This window comes from Piliocolobus tephrosceles, chromosome 6, assembly GCF_002776525.5.
Source record: "Piliocolobus tephrosceles isolate RC106 chromosome 6, ASM277652v3, whole genome shotgun sequence".
Taxonomy (NCBI): Eukaryota; Metazoa; Chordata; class Mammalia; order Primates; family Cercopithecidae; genus Piliocolobus; species Piliocolobus tephrosceles.
In genome coordinates this window covers 107,850,979-107,871,825 of record NC_045439.1, presented here as the reverse complement: position 1 = coordinate 107,871,825, position 20,847 = coordinate 107,850,979, and the positions used below count along the sequence as shown (strand labels likewise).

Here is a 20,847-nt window from a genome sequence, read left to right as displayed (position 1 = left end):
CCCTGGTGTGTGATGTTCCCCTTCCTGTGTCCAAGTGTTCTCATTGTTCAATTCCCACCTATGAGTGAGAACACGCGGTGTTTGGTTTTCTGTTCTTGCGATAGTTTGCTGAGAATGATGGTTTCCAGTTTCATCCATGTCCCTACAAAGGACATGAACTCATCCTTTTTTATGGCTGCACAGTATGCCATGGTGTATATGTGCCTCATTTTCTTAATCCAGTCTGTCAGTGATGGACATTTGGGTTGGTTCCAAGTCTTTGCTATTGTGAATAGTGCCGCAATAAACATACGTGTGCATGTGTCTTTATAGCAGCATGATTTATAATCCTTTGGTTATATATCCAGTAATGCGATGGCTGGGTCAAGTGGTATTTCTAGTTCTAGATCCTTGAGGACTCACCACACTGTCTTTCACAATGGTAGAACTAGTTTACAGTCCCACCAACAGTGTAAAAGTGTTCCTATTTCTCCACATCCTCTCCAGCACCTATTGTTTCCTGACTTTTTAATGATCGCCATTCTAACTGGTGTGAGATGGCATCTCATTGTGGTTTTGGTTTGCATTTCTCTGATGACTAGTGATGATGAGCATTTTTTCATGTGTCTGTTGGCTGTATGAATGTCTTCTTTGGAGAAGTATCTGTTCACATACTTTGCCCACTTTTTGATGGGGTTGTTTTTTTCCTGTAAATTTGTTTGAATTCTTTGTAGATTCTGGATATTAGCCCTTTGTCAGATGAGTAGATTACAAAAATTTTCTCCCATTCTGTAGGCTGCCTGTTCACTCTGATGGTAGTTTCTTTTGCTGTGCAGAAGCTCTTTAGTTTAATTAGATCCCATTTGTCAATTTTGGCTTTTGTTGCCGTTGCTTTTGGTGTTTTAGACATGAAGTCCTTGCCCATGCCTATGTCCTGAATGGTATTGCCTAGGTTTTCTTCTAGGGCTTTTGTGGTTTTAGGTCTAACATTTAAGTCTCTAATTCATCTTGAATTAATTTTTGCATAAGGAGTAAGGAAGGGATCCAGTTTCAGCTTTCTACTTATGGCTAGGCAGTTTTCCCAGCACCATTTATTAAATAGGGAATCCTTTCCCCATTTCTTGTTTTTGTCAGGTAGGAATGTACATTTCTAACGATGTCCCAGGTGATGCTAATTCTGATGCTGGTCCTGCATCCCACCTGAAGAACTGCCTCAGAAGGAGAGAGGGAAGTATTAGAGGCCAATCATGGGAGGGATGAGGCTGCCAGCAGTGTTTGGCACTTGGGAAAAAGAACAGCACTGTCTAAAGGAGAATTTTATTAAGTTTCACTGAACAACATACAATTTAAATCCTTTTCTATGAAATCTTCAGTTAAAGGTCAATTTCCATAAATATGTGGATCTATGTATTTTGGAAATGCATTGAAATGCTACATGGGCCTGGGACCACCCAAGCTACCCACTGGTGGTCTGCTAGACCTAGATACTAGGAAGGTCAAGGTACTGAGCAGGTCGCAGTCCTGCCACCGGGATGTTTTGCTTATTGAGTGAAAATGGTAAGAAATGCCTGGTATTGATAACACAGCCCACTGTGCTAGTTTATACCAATGATCCCTACGCAATTTTCCCTGCAGCAGTGAGGGTTTACAGGTAGAACGGGGCCCAGGGCAATAAAGAGGTACAGTCTAAAGACTCTGGGAGTTTCCTGATGAACACTAGAGGTCTGTGGACGCCAGACAACAACTTTTTCTTTGCCGCGGGACTTCACGTTATAAGTCACGATGAGGCTGTGATTGCGATTTATCAGTGCTGCCTTCCTCCCCCAGGAAACGTACTAGGAAGAATCATGGTTTACTGAAGCCAGGCTACCCTCCCCATCAGTCTAGTGGACTGGGCAAGTAGTCAGTTGGGATTCATTACTTGGAGGCATGTATCTCCAGAGCAATCAAAGGCCCTGACAAGCACAGGATTGGGAGGCTGTTACTGAGACCCAGGCCTGGAGTGACAGGTAGAGCAGTGGGGTGGAGGAAAGTCAACATATTTGGAGATATGAAAAAGGCAGGTAAGTAAGTATATTCATTGAGACTTTGGGTCACAAGAATAATAATCCAACCCAAATTAACCTGTGGGGAATTTATTTACTCATGTAACAGAGATGTCCAAATTATAAGCTTCAGGGGCAGCTAGATCTATGACCTTAATAAAGTCACCATGTATCTTCATTTGCTCCCCACCCCCTCCCTTCATAACTCTTCAGAGTGCCAGATTCCTCAGTCCTTAGAACTCAAACTTCTAGATAAACCATACTTTATCACACATCTATAGCAACGTTCCAGAAATTATTCTAGCCAGGTGCCCATCCCTGAATACATGGCCAGGAAAATGGGATCTCTGATTGGCCTGATTTGGGAACCATCCCATCCACCCCTTGGATAGGATCAGCTTTACCCAAACAGGACTGATCAGGATCCACACGGGAGGGTCACTCCATTGGCGGAGGAAATGCCCACAGACCGTGGAGGACTGGCTGTGAGGCACGAGGATGAGCGGGAGGGAAGGGCGGCTCCTGCTTCCACAGGGGCAAGCAGGAGGATGTTTCTGCCCTGCTCACACAGCCCTGGCTGTGCACCTTGAGCCCTGCTCAAAGGTGTGCTGTTGTAGCTAATCTTCCTGGGAAAAGCAGACCATGTGAGTGTGGGGAAAATCCTGGGCGGCGTAACAGACTCATTTGTAGGGCAAAGGGATTTTCAGTTAGTTCTGTAACACACTGGAGGACCAACACAATGCTCAAGCATCGTTCCTCCCAGAGGAAGCAGATGGATGAGATAAATAAAACCAGTACTTTCATTGGCAACCTAGGATGCTCGGGGGCCTATTTTCAAGGCTATGTTACATACACATTTCAGTGATGCTTTAGTCTATTCCACAGTGATTCTCAAATTGTGGTCCCCAGGCCAGCAGCATCTCCATCCCCTGGGATTTTGTTTGAAAAACAAATTCTCCATCCCACCCAAGACCTACTGAATCAGAAACTCTGGGTATGGGGCCTGGCAGTCTGTGTTTTAATGCACCCTCTGGGTGATTCTGATACAGGCACCAAAGTTTGAGAATGTCTGCCTATAAATATATTTGATCCATTCCATCAAGTTCAAAGGGACCACCTACTACAAAAACTAAGGTTTCTGTTCAGGGTTCATTGAGCAGTCTGAATTTAGAAGAATGTAAATGTCAAACAGTTTTCTATTTCTCCCATCCCTGCCTTCAGCCACACACTATCAAGTTATATGCTTCCATCCCTTTATAGCATCTTGGGCAGATTCCTTTAACTTTTGGTCAGTTGAATTATTAAAAGTTATTTTATTTCATTCTAAAGCCTCAGTGTCACATCTGATTTGACATTCTACCCTTCATCTCGTGAGCCAGACTCGGAGAGGATGGAATCTGCAGTGGGAAGGGGATAGGATAGTTCTGCTCCTTCTTTCCTCTTTTCTCTGGAAAACCATGGGGTGGGGTGAGGTGGGGTAGGAGGGTGGGGTGGTGTGGGAGGGTGGGGTGGGAGGGTGGGGTGAGGCCTGGTCCTAGAACTGCTGCCCCTCATTTTTCAAAGCCAGCCCCTATGGGGCTGGGAGCTGGTAGTGAGGGAACAGCTGGGGGACACAAAGGTCCTCACCTCTTGTGAGTGGTCCGCTCTTGCTCTGGTTCACTGTGGTCTCATCTGCTGCTGGTGGCCTTGGCCTGTGAAGATGGTAGATGTGGTTTTCTGAGGGTCCTATTGGTGTAAGCCCAGCGCATTTGTCACTGAGAAGCACAGCTGTGGCCCCTTTTGGCTTCTCCAAAGGTCCATGCCCCTCCTACTCTGTCCTCTTGTACAAAGTCTCAGAAATGACTTGGGTCTTCTTCCCCACCTCTGAGGACTGATGGGAGCTGAGGTGTGGGGACCCATCCCCTCAGGCACACTACCTCATAGTATTTCTTCTCCCAGCTTGGCTGAGCCTCCTCTCTTCAGATGGCTAAAGCAGGCACAACCCCACATTCCCACACAGCCCCATAAACTCCTATGGATACAGGTCAGTCTCTCTCCAAAACTCCGTCCTCATATCCCCAGCGTCAGATGAGACCTAGAATAGCAACATCTCAGCCAGCATCCAGCCTGGCACAATATGAGCATTTCTGCCTCCTGCAGGCACCCTCATCCTGCATTCTTGATAAATGATTCTAATCGCTCCCCCAACTTGAACTCAAGAGACTCACAATGGGAAGAACAGAACTGCATTATTCGCCCAGCAATTCCTACACTCCCTCTCCCACTTGTCTATCTACATAGGCTGGGGGAAGGTGGTGATGGGAATAAAGACTGCTTCTTTGAGAGCCCTGGAGTTGGAAGAATGTGACCCCAATTGCTGGCAACTCTCATTACAGAATGTGGGTTCCGTACATTGGCGCAGTGGCTTATGCCTGTAATCCCAGCACTCTGGGAGGCCAAGGCAGGTGGATCACTTGACACCAGGAGGTCAAGACAAGCCTGGGCAATATGGTGAAATCCCAACTCTACTAAAAGTAAAAAGAAATCAGCCAGGCCTGACGTAGTCCTAGCTACTGGGGAGGCTGAGGTGGGAGAATTGCTTGAGCCTCGGAGAATGAGGCTGCAGTGAGCCATGATCATGCAGAGCAAGACCCTGTCTCAAAAAAAAAAAAAAAAAAAGAGAGAGAAGAAAAGAAAAGAAAGAAAAAAGAAATGGATAGAATGTGGGTTCCTTCGCACCTGGTGGTTTAGCAGAGGTCCTTGGGCCAGTAAGTCCTATTCACTGCCCTCTCACATTTGCTATTTGCAACATGTCTTCACATATATTATCTCAGTTGACCCCACAGTGATTCTGTAAGGTGTCTAACCTACAAGGAAATAGGCTTAAAGAGATTAAGTGACAAGCCCGAGGTCACACACACAGTGGTGATGGCGAGATGGGAACCCAGCCCAGTGACTCCTGAGCACCTGTTCTCTCCCTGCTGTTTCATGCAGGTGTCTCAGCCACACTTGTCTTCCAGCTCTGGGTCAACTTGGAGCAAATAACCAGAGAAATAGCTTGTTTCCAAGGCCACAGAACAGCTGGCAGGGGAGGGTTTGGGGCATGGGATTTCCTTAGGGAAAACACCAACTTGTTCTGGTCAGTCATGCCCAGTCACATGGGTCTCAGCCATCATCTTCCCAGGCCAAGGTCTTATGTTCCCCTGGAACCCCATCGGCTTTACTCCCTTCCTGGCCTGGAGGAAAGGGTGGGGATGTAAGTTGGTACTTCCAAAGCAGAAAGCTGGGGTTTGGCGCTGACAGAGCCGACCTTGAGCTTGAGCTTCGTGGAGCACCCAGCCCAGGTCAAATGGGGTCAGGGAGCCATCTGTGCCTTCTGGATGGCTCTGTCTGAATGATTCAGTTCTGCCTGTGGTGGGTGGAAGTTCATGGTTTTACTCCCACATGGTGACTACAGTGCATGGCAATTTTCTAGTCAACAGATAGGGTTGGAGCCTCTGCTACACACAAGAGGCTTTTTTCTTCAACTTTAAGACTTCTGATGCTCACAAGATCCTCCCATGCCCTTACCATGTGCAGCGATCACCCCCAGGGCCTGGGGTTTGGAGAGATGTATCACCCACCCGGGCTGGAATATTTTCCCCAGTGAAGATGAAAGCCCTCACACTCTCACAAAGCCAATTGTTAAATTTTCAAGAATTTTGCAAGTTGATTTTTAAACACAGCCATTATTTTAAAATTACATTGTAAAACTTACCATGAAACAAATGTTTAAAATGACAGTAATAAATACTCAAATGTTCTCATTTTACTATTGTCTCTGTCTGTAAGGTTATTTCCATCTGTTGTACTGTGTGGTGGAAATACTATTGAATGCTGCACCAAAGTGAATCTCTTTCCAACTCCATTATCAGTAACATCACAATGGGAGCTTAACAGCAGCCATGATGGTTGTATTTATACATGGAAATTGACAAACATTATAGATTAGGGTTTGATGTATTGTTTTGTTGACTGTGTAAAGCAAGGTTCAGCAAACTTTTCTCCATAAAGGGCCAGGCAGTAAATATTTTTCCTTTTGTAGGCCATAGGTCTTTGTTAAAACTACTCAGTTCTGCTATCGTAGCACAAAAGCAGCCACAGACAGTAGATTCACGAATGGATCTGGCTGTGTTCCAATAAAACTTTATTCACGAAAACACGTGGTGCACCGGAATTGTCAGGCCATAGATTGCTAGCCCCTCATCTAAACTTGAGAGCTACAGAAAAAAAGTTAGTAATGAAGATTAAACTTAGAACTGTCCCGATTGTAACTAGCACAAAACATTAAGGAAATATTCTTCTAATGCTCAAAAACAATGATTTGATTGAGCAAATAATTCATGTCATTGTTGAATGATTGAAGTTCCAACATGTCTTTATTTCATTTTTGTCTTCTTCATTAATGTAAATAAACCTCTCAGCCAACCTACACTTCTCATTTGCCACCATAGGTTGACTAGTGAGACAAGGGTCCAACAAAAATCAGCAAAAGTATTCCACAAAAATCAATTGCTATTTGGAGTTTATAATAAATACTGTATATTTGATTATTATTTATAAATTGTATAATACTCATGTTGAGAGCAATAAAATGCACAATATAGCATATATGCGTGTATATATATGAATACATTTTCTTCCAGAGAGCCAGTTGCTGAATGTCTACCAATGCACCACTGCCTGAGGGGTATCTACATAAAGAGACCTAACAGCGCAGAGCAGCACTTGTTTAGGACCCAAGGCATGGTCCAGACCCCAAGGAAGGGAAGGGGGTCAGGGATGGATAGACAATCAGGAGAGTTCTCCAAAGTGGTCTGAGAAGGCTTCGTGGGGGAGAGAGAACCATAAAGCATGGCAGAACTAAATGACAAATGGAGAATGGCTGCACTTCGGACAGGCACACAGCATGAGCTCAGGAGGGGAGACTGAAGTCAGGGACACCAAGAGAAGAGGGTGAGCATAGGGAAGCAGAATGGAATGAAGTGGGGTCAAATATATGTAATGGCATGGAAACATGCTATGAGGTTGAGCCAAAAGAAAAGAAAAAGCAGAATGCAAAATTTTACATTTGCATTAAGGAAAAAATATGTTAGAAGAAAATGTACTTAAATAAAACGCTCTGGGTGATAGGATAATAGCTGATTATGTATTCATCCTCAACGCCTTCCTATACCTTCCTGTTGTTCTGAAGTTGTATTACTTTGATATTCATGGGGGAAAAATAAGCTTTTCCAGTATGCAGGGCAAAAAGTACTGAGCCAAACCTGAAGCCATAGCTAAGGACAGGGCACATCTCCCCTGATGCAGCCCAGAGGCCCCTGGAGGGAGGCGCTGGGGAGGTGAGTAGAGACTAGGGGAGTCAGTCCTTCCTGGGAGGATTGCAGGAGCACATGGGTAGCCACTGCTAAGGCCTCCTGCCCCCAGGGGCCTGAGTAGCCCTGTCCATACTGGGGACCTGCTCCCTACCCCACAGCCTCGGGTAGATGTCTGTTCTCTTTGCAAAGGTCCCCTACAACCCATCACATTCATAAAGGCAACAAATTGGGGGAAACGAGAGGTCCTCTGTCTTTTTACGGCTTCACCATTGCCATTTTCCCAACTGAAGAAATATATACATATGTTTAGATATACTTTACCATGCCTAGAATGGGAAAAATGGAAGTTATTCTAGAGAACATCTCGCTCAACTCGTTTATTTTACTCATAAAAAAATAGAAACTAAGGAGGTCAAGTGGCATACTCAGGAACACAGAGCTAAGTGAGAACTAGGTTTCAGCAGAGATGACGCCCAGGGCCGGGCACCTCCTTTGCCAGCATGCAGGTATCATCAGACAAGCCCAAAACCCAGCACTGGGCGATGTGGGCTAAGCAGCCCTTGGCGTCGAAGACATGATTTTTTTACTTTATTTTCTGAGACGGAGTTTCACTCTTGTTCCCCAGAATGGAGTGCAAAGGTGAGATCTTGGCTCATCACAACCACCGCCTCCCGGGTTCAAGCATTTCTCCTGCCTCAGCCTCCCGAGTAGCTGGGATTACAGGCACACACCACCACACTTGGCTAATTTTTGTATTTTTAATAGAGACAGGGTTTCTCCACTTTAGTCAGGCTGGTCTCAAACTCCCGACCTCAGGTGATCCGCCCACCTCAGCCTCCCAAAGTGTTGGGATTACAGGCATGAGCCACCGTGTCCGGCAGACACGACGTATTCTAAGTGCTCCTCAAATTTACCTGTGGACAGCAAGAAGCCTACAAGGCACCCAGTTTATGATATGCCACTTGGCATCTTCAAGGCAGAGCTGCGGCAGCAGTACTTTTTTCTCTGTGCACCACACCCCCTCAGCATACAAGACCACTTGTGCCCCACCCATTGCTGAATGGGACCTTCAGATGCTATCTTCTCCATAAAGCCTTTCTATGACTCAGGCTGTGTCATTTTGTGGTCAATTACTTTCACTATCATTGTGTTTATTCCCCCTAAACCAGCCAGGCAATCCCATTTGGTAATCGAAAGAGCCAGTAGCTCTGGCTTGGTCATTTCCTCCTCATAAACCTGACTGAACTGGATATATGGTGAGGATTTCCATCTTGTACATAAACACTTTTCTGCCTTCCGTGATTCACACAATTCCCTTTCCACTCTATCCTGGACCCCATGTCTCCATCCTGCCCCCGATGCTGGCTCTGCAGGCATTTTCTGCATGGCTTTCTGTGTATATGCCGCGTGGTTAGTCTTAAATCACACGCCCCCAGAGTGCAGAGGACATACCAGTTTATACTTTTTCTAATCAGGAATATATGTCGCTAGAGGATTAAGAAATACCTTTTCATGAGCTAGACAATAACAAAAATTAAATGGCAAAAGTCCTTGCTGTCCTCAGTAGCTAGAGAGCTTTAAAAATAAATACATAAGCACCTGTTTCCGTTTTTTACTCCTACAGAGGCAGGGAAATTGCTGGAGAGAAAAAAAAAAATGTAAGTCCATATATTCTGTACTGTGTCCCTTGGAAGAATAAAATTTTAAATGGGGTCATCAGGAAGTGCTTCCTAAATGTGAAGTTCACAAACTGAACTTTGAAGTTTAGCAATGGACTTCCCCTGAGCAAGGTCGGCTTAGGCTATTGTTAGACCAGCAGCTGAGCCTCACCCACCACGTCCTTCTACCTCTTGCAATTAAAGCACAGCCCAGGCAGGTTTTTCTTAAATGGGATTTTTCTTTATGTTGGTGCATATGTTGTTGTTATAATAGCAGGGACATTGTCCTCATTCCTGGCTCTTCCCTCCAAGTCAAAACATTTAGAATGACACCACCCAAAGAATAAGTCTTATTTGAGGCTTTGCCACCTCGAACCCTTGCCGCCTCTAACCTTTTCCCATCTTTATCCCCGTTATCTTGGGTGCTTTCGGTTTTTAGAGACCAGCTTTCCACCAGGGTTAAATAACACTCCATGGTTTCTTTCCCCATCAGAGACCAAAGAACTCCCTGTTTCTCAGCCGTTGCCAGCAGAATCTGGTCACCCCTCCGCCCCTCAAAATTACACATCTTATACAACTAGCCCCTGTCCCTGCACCATTCCTGTCCCTTGTCCTTAATCCTGGTTTCCCAGTAGAATAGGAAAAAGGTTTTGCAAAGGGCTTTTTGCCACCACGTCTTTGTTCTTCAGGAGATGATTAAGTTGTGCGTTAAGTGGGAAAAAAGTACATTGGTCAACCCCAAAATCTGCCATCGATAACATCAGAGTATGTCCGTGGCTTTATTATTTTTCTAGTGAATATTTAAGAGAAAAAGGTGCTAGGTCATAGGATGTTGAGAAGGCCGTATATCTCCCCTTGGCTACAGGTGCAAAACATTCTGAGAGGGAGAGATGGCAGCCATGCCTCCTATTTTTTTTAGGTGAGTTATGTTTTTTCTAGTTCTGCTGGGACAAAAACAGCTTTTCAGTCATTGAAAGCCAAAGGCCCAGTGGACATCACTGCAAGAGGACCTCTGGGAGGTCTAGTCAAAGCCTAGTGAACCTTTGGCTTTTCCCAGCAAGCAGGAAGTGACATAGACAGTGTCTTTTATAGAGACCTCACTTTGGAGAATGCTTAATGAGGGGCAAATATTCGCTGGTGAGGTTGAATTTTTTTCCTTTGCTAAGCTTGAGTGAAAATCTTTTGGAAAATCGACTTTTTTTTTTTTTTTTTTTTTTTGAGGTCCCCTAGAGAGCTCACAATAAATACATAAATCAAAACAAAGCTACAAGTACACAAAAAGTCTCAGGCTTGGTCCAGATTTTCAGGAAACCAGTAGTTGCTGGAGGAAGTCCCACCCACTCCTGAAAACAGAAAAAATAAACAAGAGAGAGTCTACCAGCAAACATGTATTTAGTCTTCTCTGGAGTCATATTAAGCAATTTTTACGTTTATGGAAGGGCAAACACTCCCCCCACATAGGGTGCGGCCCACACTGGGATGGAAATCCAGCCTTGTGCTCTCTGCACCGTGTTCTGGTGGCTTCCGCAGCTGTCACAGGAAGGAATCCACACCCGTCCCCAAGGACGCCTGCGCAGGAACAGATGCCCGCTTCATTACCCCTTGGGGGACGGACAAAGGTATCTGAGGGATTCCCAGCCCTGGGCACTCCTCGCAGCTTCCTCCTTCACAGGCGGGGCCCTGGGAGGCCCTGAGTGGGGCCACTGGGTTCCTAAGAGATCATAACGGCAGCCAGTTGGTGGGTGCAGCAGGCTCACACCCAGCAAAACGGACCTCTCCCTTTTTCCTAAGAAGGGAAAACAACTCTCAAGGCTCACCCCGGAGGCCCACGGGGAAGGCTGTGTGGGTCCCGTCCTGCAGCTTCCGAGCTCACGGTGGACACGTCTGAGCACCCCGTATGGCTCTGCTCTCAAAGTCCTTTCAGCTCCCAGTGAGCACTGCTCCAGCCGATGAACACACCCAAAACCCTTCCACCCTCGGGGCCTTGGCCCCACCCACCACCTGGCGTCTGTCTTTAAGGATGTTTATAACAGAGTTCTGAAATAAATTTTGGCTTTTTCCTGGAGTTCTAACTCTGCAGGAGAGGCAGTGAGGTGGGATTTCGAGGAATTCAGGAAGTAGAGAACAGCTCATGGTGAGAGGAAGGGCTGGGGTGACTTGGAATGTGGATGTGCAACAGGAAAGGTGAAGGCTGGATGGAGGCAGCGTGGGCACAGTTAAGGTGGGCCCCGGGCCGGGGGAGGCCCCCTGACCAGAGAGTAGGCTTCAAAATCTCAGCCTCGTACTCTCCCAAGTCCTTCACTTAGGTAATAATCACATCCCCCACCGTCACTCTCAGCCTGTAAAGGAGCTCTTAGCGTGACACTGCTCTCCACTGCTGGGAAACCCAGGCTCCGACGAGTGACATCACTTGTTCAAGGTCCCTCAGCCAGTAAGGGCCAGGCTGGGCTGCAAACTCAATGGCCCACCGCAGAGCTGACACAGGTCCATTTCCTACTCACCATGATGTTTTCCAGGGAGAGTTTAGAGAAGCTCTGGAGCTGGGAAAAGAGGGCAGCTGTCGGAGAGGAAAGAGCGAGAATGAGGAGTCAGGAGACCCAGAGATCAGGCGTGTGGACTAGTCCAATGGCCTCTTTAGTCCTCAGTTTTCTCATCTGCAAGAGGACAGTGGGCCATATTGGTGCTTTTTTGAGAGAAAGTACTAGTGGTTTAAAGCAAAGGAGTTACCCAAACATGGTGTGTAAGAGGGCTTTGTTTGGGATTGGTCCACAGGATGGTTACAGAGGAAGGAAGAAAGCCACCAAGGCCAATTGGAAGATGTGCAGAAACCCAGAAGTGAGGTGAGAAGGGCAATTCTCAGGTGCAGACCTTACAGTGGTCACTGCTGGGAGGGAGAGGTCATAATAAGACCCAAGAAACACTTCAAAGGAAAAACTAACAGCATTTAAAGATTGGCTGCAATAGTGACAATGACAAAAGCTAACATTTACTGAAGGCTATACCAGTTATCCCACCAAGTACTAAACTACCAATCCTCACAGCAGCCCGCTGCAGGAATGATCATCATCATTGATCCCACTTTATAGATAAGGAAACTGAAGCTTATAGAGGCAGAGTAACTTGCCAAAGCTGGCAGCCCCCGGAGCCAGGATTTGAACACAGTCTCGGTACAGGGCCTATGGTTTCTTTGTTTTTGAGACAAAGTCTCGCTCTGTCACCCAGGCTGGAGTGTAATGGCTCCATCTTGGCTCACTGCAACCTCCGCTTCCCTGGTTCAAGTGATTCTCCTGCCTCAGCCTTCCGATTAGCTGGGATTCCAGGTATGCACCACCACGTCAGGCTAATTTTTTATTTTTTGTGTTTTTAGTAGAGAAGGAGTTTCACCACGTTAGCCAGGCTGGTCTCAAACTCCTGACCTCAAGTGATCTGCCTGCCTCAGCCTCCCAGAGTGCTGGCATTACAGGGGTGAGCCACTGCGCCCAGCCACCTACGTTCTTAATCCCTGTGCAACTCTGCCTCCTACCTGTGTGCAGAAGAAAGGGACAACACTGCCCTCCAGGCCTCTGCCTTTCACACCCATTGGCCTTCTTGGATGCCCTTGTCTCCCCTTGGTTCCGATTCCCTTCAAATTCTAGCTCCTCCTTTAAATTTTCACACCTTCCTCTGTGCACCCCTCCACACCTGCCTCGTGCTGTCCCCCTGCCCCCACCTCCCACCCCATCCCACTCCCACAGTTCAAACTTGCTCCTGAAAGTCCTGGAACGTTTCTCCCTCATCCTCAGTCCCAACCATCACGCAGTCTGCACTGCATCACCCAAGTTACACGCCAAATGTCTGCACCCCTCTGTGTCCGAGTGAGGCCCACCTTCCTCTTTGCTTCTGTCATCTATTTTCCTATTTCTCGCATGTATTACACTGTGTTCATTATGTCTATTGTTGTCTGCTTGTTCATATTTCCACCTTCCATGTAGGATCGTGTGTGCTTTGAAGGCAGAGAGAGGCTGGGCCGTAGTCTAATCTGTGTGCAACAGATGGCATATAGTGGATGCTGGAGAAATGCTGATGACTGAATTGACATGATTGATTGATTGGATTAAATGAATGACCACAAGAATAAATGAACATCGGGATCCAGGAAAGGTGTCCTTCTGGCACCAACCCTATTCTGTCCCCCTAAACAGTATTACATTTAGTGTTTATGATAAAGGCTTTCAGCGCCTTTTTGAAGAGTTGATACCACTGGTCCACTTTCTGCCCTGCCCTTAATCCATCCCAGTGGTTTAGACACTCACACATACATTCTTTCTTTCTCTCTCCTTCCCTGACTGGACCCCAGACCAAAGCCAAAGAAATGCATGTCGCTTTCTCCTGCTCTGTTCCCGCTTCGACAAATTAATCCCCAGCATGAGAGGAACCAAAGCCAGCACCTTAGAAGTCAGGCTCCTGTCAGCTTGGTTTGCTCACACCTGCACACAGCCCTTGACTTCCTTCCCCTGTGTGGGAGGAGCACAGTCCTGACTCAGAGGCCACTCCAGGCAATCCTCTCCTCCCAGGCAATCCTCAAGGGAACCCATTGGCTGAGCTCTGGCCTCTGGGCAGAGGGAGCAGACCTGAGGAACCCTTTCCAAGACCAGCTGAGCTCTGCTGGTCCGCTGGGCCCTGCCTGCAGAGACAGGTTGGTGGAGTTATTCTCGGTGCTCATTAGCACCGCGCAGGCTTTTGGATTATTCCTTTATCGTTAAACGGCCCCCAGAACACTGCAGATTCATCCCTGCTTTTGAAGTCGTAAGAGACTCCAAGAAGTTCATTCCAATCTCTTCTGTCCCAGCATGGACTCCCCCTGGAGCAGCACTGAGGGTGTCTGGCTGCTAGAGTGACAGCCAAGGGCCAGCTCCCCTGTGAAAGATGATATTATGCTCCTACTGCACACCTGCAAACTGGGATGGTGTTTGCCTCCCAGCCTGACTGCTCTGTTCTCATCTTCCATGGAGGTGGGAGGTGGGAGGTGGGAGGGGAACTTATGTGTCATTCACTCCAGGGTCCTGACAGCCACTTGCTCAGAGCACAGGATGTTGGTAGGGCCTGCAGTCTAGGTTCCAGCTTCAGTGAGCTCTGGGACCTCAGGAAAAGGGCTTGACCCCTCAGAACATCTGCAGAAGTCTGTGACCCAGACCACACCAAGCTTTCAGAACCTGTTGTGCTCTTTTACTCTGTCCCACTCCTCTCCACCCTTTCATGCTGTGCTATATCCACAATGCACCAGCCCAGGCTGACTCAACTTCCCGCCCACTGCTCCCCTTTAAGCTACGGCACCCACCCTTTTGCCCCAAACTCCTCTATGCTATCTGAGCCCCTGCAGCCAGCCTGGGTCAGCCATGCCCTTCCTCTAACCAGGAAAGAAAGAAAAGAATCCATCAGGTCTGTACTGTGTCCTGAGATTGCGCAGGTATTCATCCACTCCACTCCCATCTCCCTGACTCCTTTCTTGCTCTGTTTCTCAGGGACCTAGGCATTGGGTCCTGGTGAGTTTTCTACTTTTCCATCACTCCCTTAGGACCCCTCAACCTGTCTGCTCATCAAAAAAGTCCAATAAAGGGATTCATATCTTTGATACTTAATTTTATAGTACCTCTTGCATAACTCTCAAGTTTGAGATCAATACAAATAAAATCATTTAAATTGTCTGATATTAAACACTTCTGACCTGAAAAGCAAAAAGCCTTTTAACGGATAGTTACATTGATACAAGAGTCACAATGAGAGGTTTCAAAGATGAAAGTAATGGATCAGAAAATAGAACAGTAGAGAAAACACAGATGAAAGGCAAATAACCCCATTTGAAAAATCCAAAGCTTTCATTCAAAAACTAAAATTGCCCAAAGCACTGTATTCTGTGTTTAAAAAAAAAAAAAAAAATCATGATGAAAGGAGCATGTACCTGTCACCCTCCCATCACCCTCTACACTTATCCTTTTCTGTCTTTAAGTGCTGTGGTCTTTATGGTGACTTTATTGGCTCAAGTTTCCTAGGCTGGTGCTCCCAGAGCCTGGTTTGTGTCTTCTTAGAAGCAGTATTTATAACGCAGGTGCGATGGACACCTGTAGGTGGGTAGTGCCACCTGTGTCAACCAACTTGGCTCCAAAGAGCCTAACTTCCTATCTGCGTGGTTAATCCAGTTAAAGCCCAGCCTGCTTTCCCATACAACTAGAGTTCAACAGAGCTTTTCATTAAAGCAACACATCATAACAAATACTTAACTAGTGCAAATAAAGCATTTTATTAAAGCAAGTTTTAAAGACATATAAACATGAAGCACCAGACCTCCATTCTTTAGTTGCTATTCATCACAGCCTATGCCATTCCTTGAGTTCTGTCAAACTTGGGTAGAAGCCAATTTTCTAACTCACCTTCAACTTTCTTGGGATGAGTTCTTCCCGGGTTCCTTGTTTTTCTAGAAATTTCAGTGGCTTGATCACTCATCAAAACATATAGGGCAGCCAGCCGTGGTGGCTCACACTTTTAATCCCAGCACTTTGCGAAGCCAAGGCAGACGGATCACCTGAGGTCAGGGGTTCAAAACCAGCTTGGGCAACATGGTGAAACCCTGTCTCTACTAAAAATACAAAAGTTAGCCGGGTGTGGTGGTGTGCACCTGTAGTCCCAGCTACTCGGGAGGCTGAGGCAGGAGAATCGCTTGAACCTGGGAGGTGGAGGTTACAGTGAGCCAAGATTGTGCCACTGCACTCCATCCTGGGCAAGGGAGTAAGACTCTGTCTCAAAATGGGGGAAAAAAAAAAAAAGGAACACAACAAAACATACAGGCCTTCTCATCTAAAGCCCAAATAAAAGAATACTATGACTGGTTGGCACTGGAGGAAAGAAAAGCCCTATCACTGCTCCCTTACTTTTCTGAGGTTTTGGGTTTCTATGTCTTATCCCTTCAGGAACCAGAGGAAAAAGAAGATTCTTGTCACGTGCACCCTACATTTGCCCATGTCACCTCCCTTCTTCCAATCAGAACCAGTCATTTCCCCCACTTGATTGCTTCCCTATTCTTTGAACTTTGAAGCAGGATGTGTTTATCGATTGATGGATATTTACTTATAATTGGTACCTCTTATGAAAGCCAAGTTTTCATATCTGGCTTTTAACACAGACTGTGCTCTTCAATAGTCTTAATGCAGATTGAGAGTTTTTCAAATTCACATTTTTAGAAAAGAGTTCCATTAAATTCCACATGAACAATGGAAAAAGTTTTAAATGGCACATTACAGTCATCAATTAAACACAGATTGTAGGAAATGACTGACATGTAGGGCTGGGCTGACAGGAAGAGACAAAGACCAAATGTTCAACCAAGGGCAGAGGTGGGGTGTAGATTACAGATCAGAACCATAACGGATAGAGTCCCAAGTGGATCCAGAAAGTTGGAAGCAGCAGGTAAAGTACTAGGGTCAGGGATTCACAGGCCTAGGAACTCAGCTAGAGCAGGAAGGCTCAAACAAGGTAAGGGGGCCAAGAAGGTTGGACCCGTCCTGGAAAGATCGAGTCCAAGAGGGCAGTCATCACCAGTCCCACAGTAAAAGCATCAAAACTCTCTAATCTCTATCGTCTCTACTCTGTGGGATCTTGTTGAGGTAGGAATAGGTATGCAGGAAACTAGGGAGACAATCATAGTCCTCGATGTCTATCGTTTCTAATTAACACAGGGCAGAGGAGTTTGATCTTTTGGTGGAGATCTAAAATTCCTCTGAAGTTCTATCAAGCCCCATCTCCTGATGATTCAACGCTAGTTCTAAAATAGGAAGACTTACTTCCAAAACCAACAGATGTTTGGGCTGTCATTATCCCTGCACTAAACTCACTTGTGATTTTACTGTGAAGTCCTGTCTGTATAATTTATTAGGAATCATTTATATAAGATTACACGGAAAATGTTACTAGTCATGAGGTATCTATCTGTCCATCTCAATGATTTGACTTTTACAGCAATGCAATGGGACATGCTGAGGGACCATTTGATCAACTTTTCACCTAATGGTGGTGCGATTAGAACTCCTAGTGGGTGACTCAGAGAGTGATTAGAAATAAAAAGGTTCTGGAAATTCCCCCACACTCTTTAAGGCAGCCTTTGTCAGGTATCTTAGTTTCATGAAAGGTGGACTGATGTTTTCCATCTGGTATACAAAACATTTTCTAAGTAGTTATAGGACATTGAATAAGCCATTCAGCTCTCTGGGCTTGTTTTCTCATCTATAAAATAAAAGCCATCAGCAGATCACATGATCTCTATGGTTTCTTTATTCTAAGGACGTATAGTTACTTTAAAGTCTTGGTTAACCATCTCGACCCAACTAGCATCGCAGTTAAGAAACAAGCTGCAAACACCAAAATTCTTCTCTGGTTTATACCCTTTAGGTCAGAGGAAACCACTTTATAAGTTGTTTGGGGTAATTTTCCCTAAACACATAATGGCTTTGTCTGCATCAAAGGTCATCTTCTATTTTCCTGCCCATTCATATGACCCCATAAGACCTTCCAGCATCTCAGTCAGCTGAGCATTTTACCTCCTGGAAAGCACATGGTTTCCTTCTTCTCTTTGCAGATCATATGAAATGCTCATACGGTACATATTGTAATCACTTAGTAAAGTTGCTTTTCACATATCTTCATCCAGAAAATTATCCCAACTGTTATATATACCTTTATTCTAATTTAATAATTCCAGTTTTCAAAATACTTTTCAGACATCCATTGTTTTGGCTGAATCCTCATGACTACCTCATTTTTTATAGATTATTACACAGCATTCCTACTTATATATAATAGTTATAACTTTTTATTCCTAGTAAACTTTGGCATGACGTTTCATCAGATTCTGATAGTTTCTTTTTTCATTCATTGTATTCCTATCCAAATGTTTACTGACCCTGGGAAATAAATCTGGTACACCAATGAAGCACGAATCTAACTCAGAGGGTGATTAGAACTAAATACTGAAAAGGACTTCAGTGATCACCTGTCCCACTCATTCCTGACCATAGGATCTTGTTCACAGTGACCAAAAGGTACACATCCCTCAGGGGTTTCCTGCTTGCACAGCAGAACCTTTGCTTAGGGGCTCCTTGTGTCTGTGAGCTCCTTGGAACTGCTCTTGAGCTCACAATGCCTGATTTGCACATATTGGGTTCCACTCCATGGCTTCTTCTGGTCCCCTCATAGAAGCAATGTTTTCCTTTCTTCAAATCCATCCTTTCCCAGAGAGCTTTGCAGCCACTTTTACTGGATTAATGAGTCAGCTGCAGAGTTTATGATCTGGTACTAGGCCTTCTAGGAAGCAGCTTTCCTGGGCTTATGTCAGGCTGTTCAAGAGCCTCCTGGCCTCCCTGCAACATTTGCTAGGCTACTTTTTCCTCCTAATTAATGCCTCTACCTTATCAGAGTGGCCCATTCTCAAATGCGGTAAATGAGTCCTTGATGTGCTATGTTTTCTTCTGGAAACTTCCCACGCTGCTCAGACCTGAACTGGGATTTGTTCACTGTTGCACAGTGGTTTGCCCACCAGGTATCCTTTATATCAAATCCTGCCCGCGCTTAGAAAAACCACAGCTAGAAGTTGTTTGGCAAGACTGGGTGTTCACAGGGTTTTCCCACTGAGGGTCAGGGATCGCACAACGGTTGAGAGCTTGAACCCTGGGGACAGCTGGAACTGCCTCTAACACAAGGACTGCTCTTAACAAGAACTGAGGCTTCCTAAACTTCAGTTTCTCGGTCTGTAAAGTAGGACCCACTTCCTATAAATGTTGAGAAGATTAATGGGAATAATGCATGTAAAATGCACAGTACATGATAAAAGCCCAATGATTACTCATTATCCCACTCAATGCTTGGGGAAAGGCAAAGCAGCTAATATTACCCCAGATTGTAGGTAAGAATACTGGGTTCAAAAGAGGTCACATGGCTTACCCTTGTCTATACTACACCGGCATGAACCATGGACCCAAACCTAAGTCCTAACCACCTCCCAGATCCTTGCTCTCTCTGCTTCCCCAGCAGTGCCTCTCAAAGCCAAGACCTGTGTCCATGACAGTGATTCCCGAATTGTGGTCCCCAAACCAGCAGCATCAGCATCACCTGGGAACTTGTTAGACATGTTAGGGTCTCACCCCAGACCTAATGAATCAGAAACTCTGAGAATGAGGCCCCACAGTCTGGGTTTTATCACGACCTCCAGAGGATTCTGATGCACAGCCAAGGTTGAGAAGCAAGGCTCCATGGAATACTAATTTGCCTTTGGATCAAGCCCTGCCACCCGCTCCTGAGATGGATGGTTCACAAATCTCAATGTGATTCCTAACATGAGTTAAGCTGTCCAACCCTGTGGCGTTATCACGGGATTTGTGATTAATACATATTGAGACCGTTTAACTGTGGCAGGGGTTCTCACCCTCGGAAGCTCATTAGAATCATCTAGGGAACTTACAAAATAACACAAAGGCCCACCCCAGACCAGTTCAGATCTAAAGACAGCCTGGACTGACAACCACAAAACTATAGAACTGCCACCCAGACTCCATGGAACTCTGCTAGGCTAGTAATATTTTTACTTAAGGTTTATTTGTTTCATAATCCAGTTCCAGTAAATTGGCTCCTTCCCTCCCTGTGAACCTTGGACTCTCTGGCTGGCCAAGCCTCTACCTCATGCCCACTTGTTTGTACAGCTACTAACGGTCATGAAGTGTTTACTTAATGTGCCAAAGCTCCACTGCCCAGAGCTATCCCACTTCATCTGAAAACGTCATAAGGTATGGTAAGCATTAAACAGTTCACCACAGTTCTGTTTTTCTTATAATTTAAAGGGCTTCAGGGAACAGTTTGTGTGTGTGCGTGTGTGCGCACGCACGCTCCTTGAAAGACTGGATCTCACTCTGTTGCCCGCACTGGATTGCAGTGGCGTGATCCTAATTTACTGTAACATTGAACTCCTGGCCCGAGTAATCTTCCTGCCTCAGCCTCCCAAAGCACTGGGATCACAGGCATGAGCCACCATACCCGCCCTAAGGAATATAGTTTTATGAGCATGTTGGCGTATTCAGAATTCTCAGCTCAGCTCTTGGCCCACTTGCGTCTCAACCATTTAGAGTGCTGATTATCAAAAGTGTCAGCTTTTCTCCTTTTCCTCACCATGGGAGAGGGGATTTGGCTTGGGCTCAAAGCCATAGTGATGCTTTCTGCTCCACCCCCTTTAAATTGAAGATCACCAACTTCCCAAAAAGAGGCCACCCTCATTTTCCAACTTGGCTCAGGCACGGAGGCTGAGAAGCTTGGGGCTGCCCATTCACCCAGTCATCAGGCAGATGGACAGATGAGAGAACTGGGACCTTAAGGACTGCCCAGGAGGCCTGGCACCAGGCTTTACAGCCCAGAGCAGAGAAAGACTGGCTGTTGCAAAACTCCTTGAGTGAAGTGACCCTGCCTTCTACTAAAAACATGGCCCAGCGGATTCCAGTTATTAACAAAGCTCGTTGAGAAGAAGCAAGAAAGGGATGGAGCAATGCCTAAGACCTCCCCGCGGTAACACTTCCCCCAAGAGAGCAGAGGAGTTGATGGGTATGGCACATTTTTCTCAATGTTGGATGACATTCCGTCACCTTCCTCGTCTTCATGGAATCCTTCTTTTTTTTTTTTCTTTTTTCTGAGACAAGGTGTCCCTTTATCACCCAAACTGGAGTGCAGTGGTGCAATCATGCCTCACTGCAGTCTCGACCTCCCAGTCTCAAGGGGTCTTCCCACCTCAGACTCCTGAGTAGTTGGGACTACAGGCACACA

At 45.9% G+C, this 20,847-nt stretch overlaps 1 protein-coding gene and 1 long non-coding RNA gene across 4 annotated transcripts in view; one reads left to right on the top strand and one right to left on the bottom strand.

Annotated features, from left to right (window-relative positions):
- The window catches only part of LIPC (lipase C, hepatic type), a 161,169-nt gene that overhangs the window by 39,793 nt on the left and 100,529 nt on the right, over positions 1–20,847 (top strand). The gene's annotated exons all lie outside the window — the stretch shown is intronic.
- LOC116418844 lies at positions 10,214–11,144 on the bottom strand. The gene is made up of 2 exons (XR_004229015.1): positions 10,836–11,144; positions 10,214–10,729 (listed from the first exon to the last, which is right to left on the bottom strand). It is a non-coding gene; the product is annotated as an uncharacterized LOC116418844 (long non-coding RNA).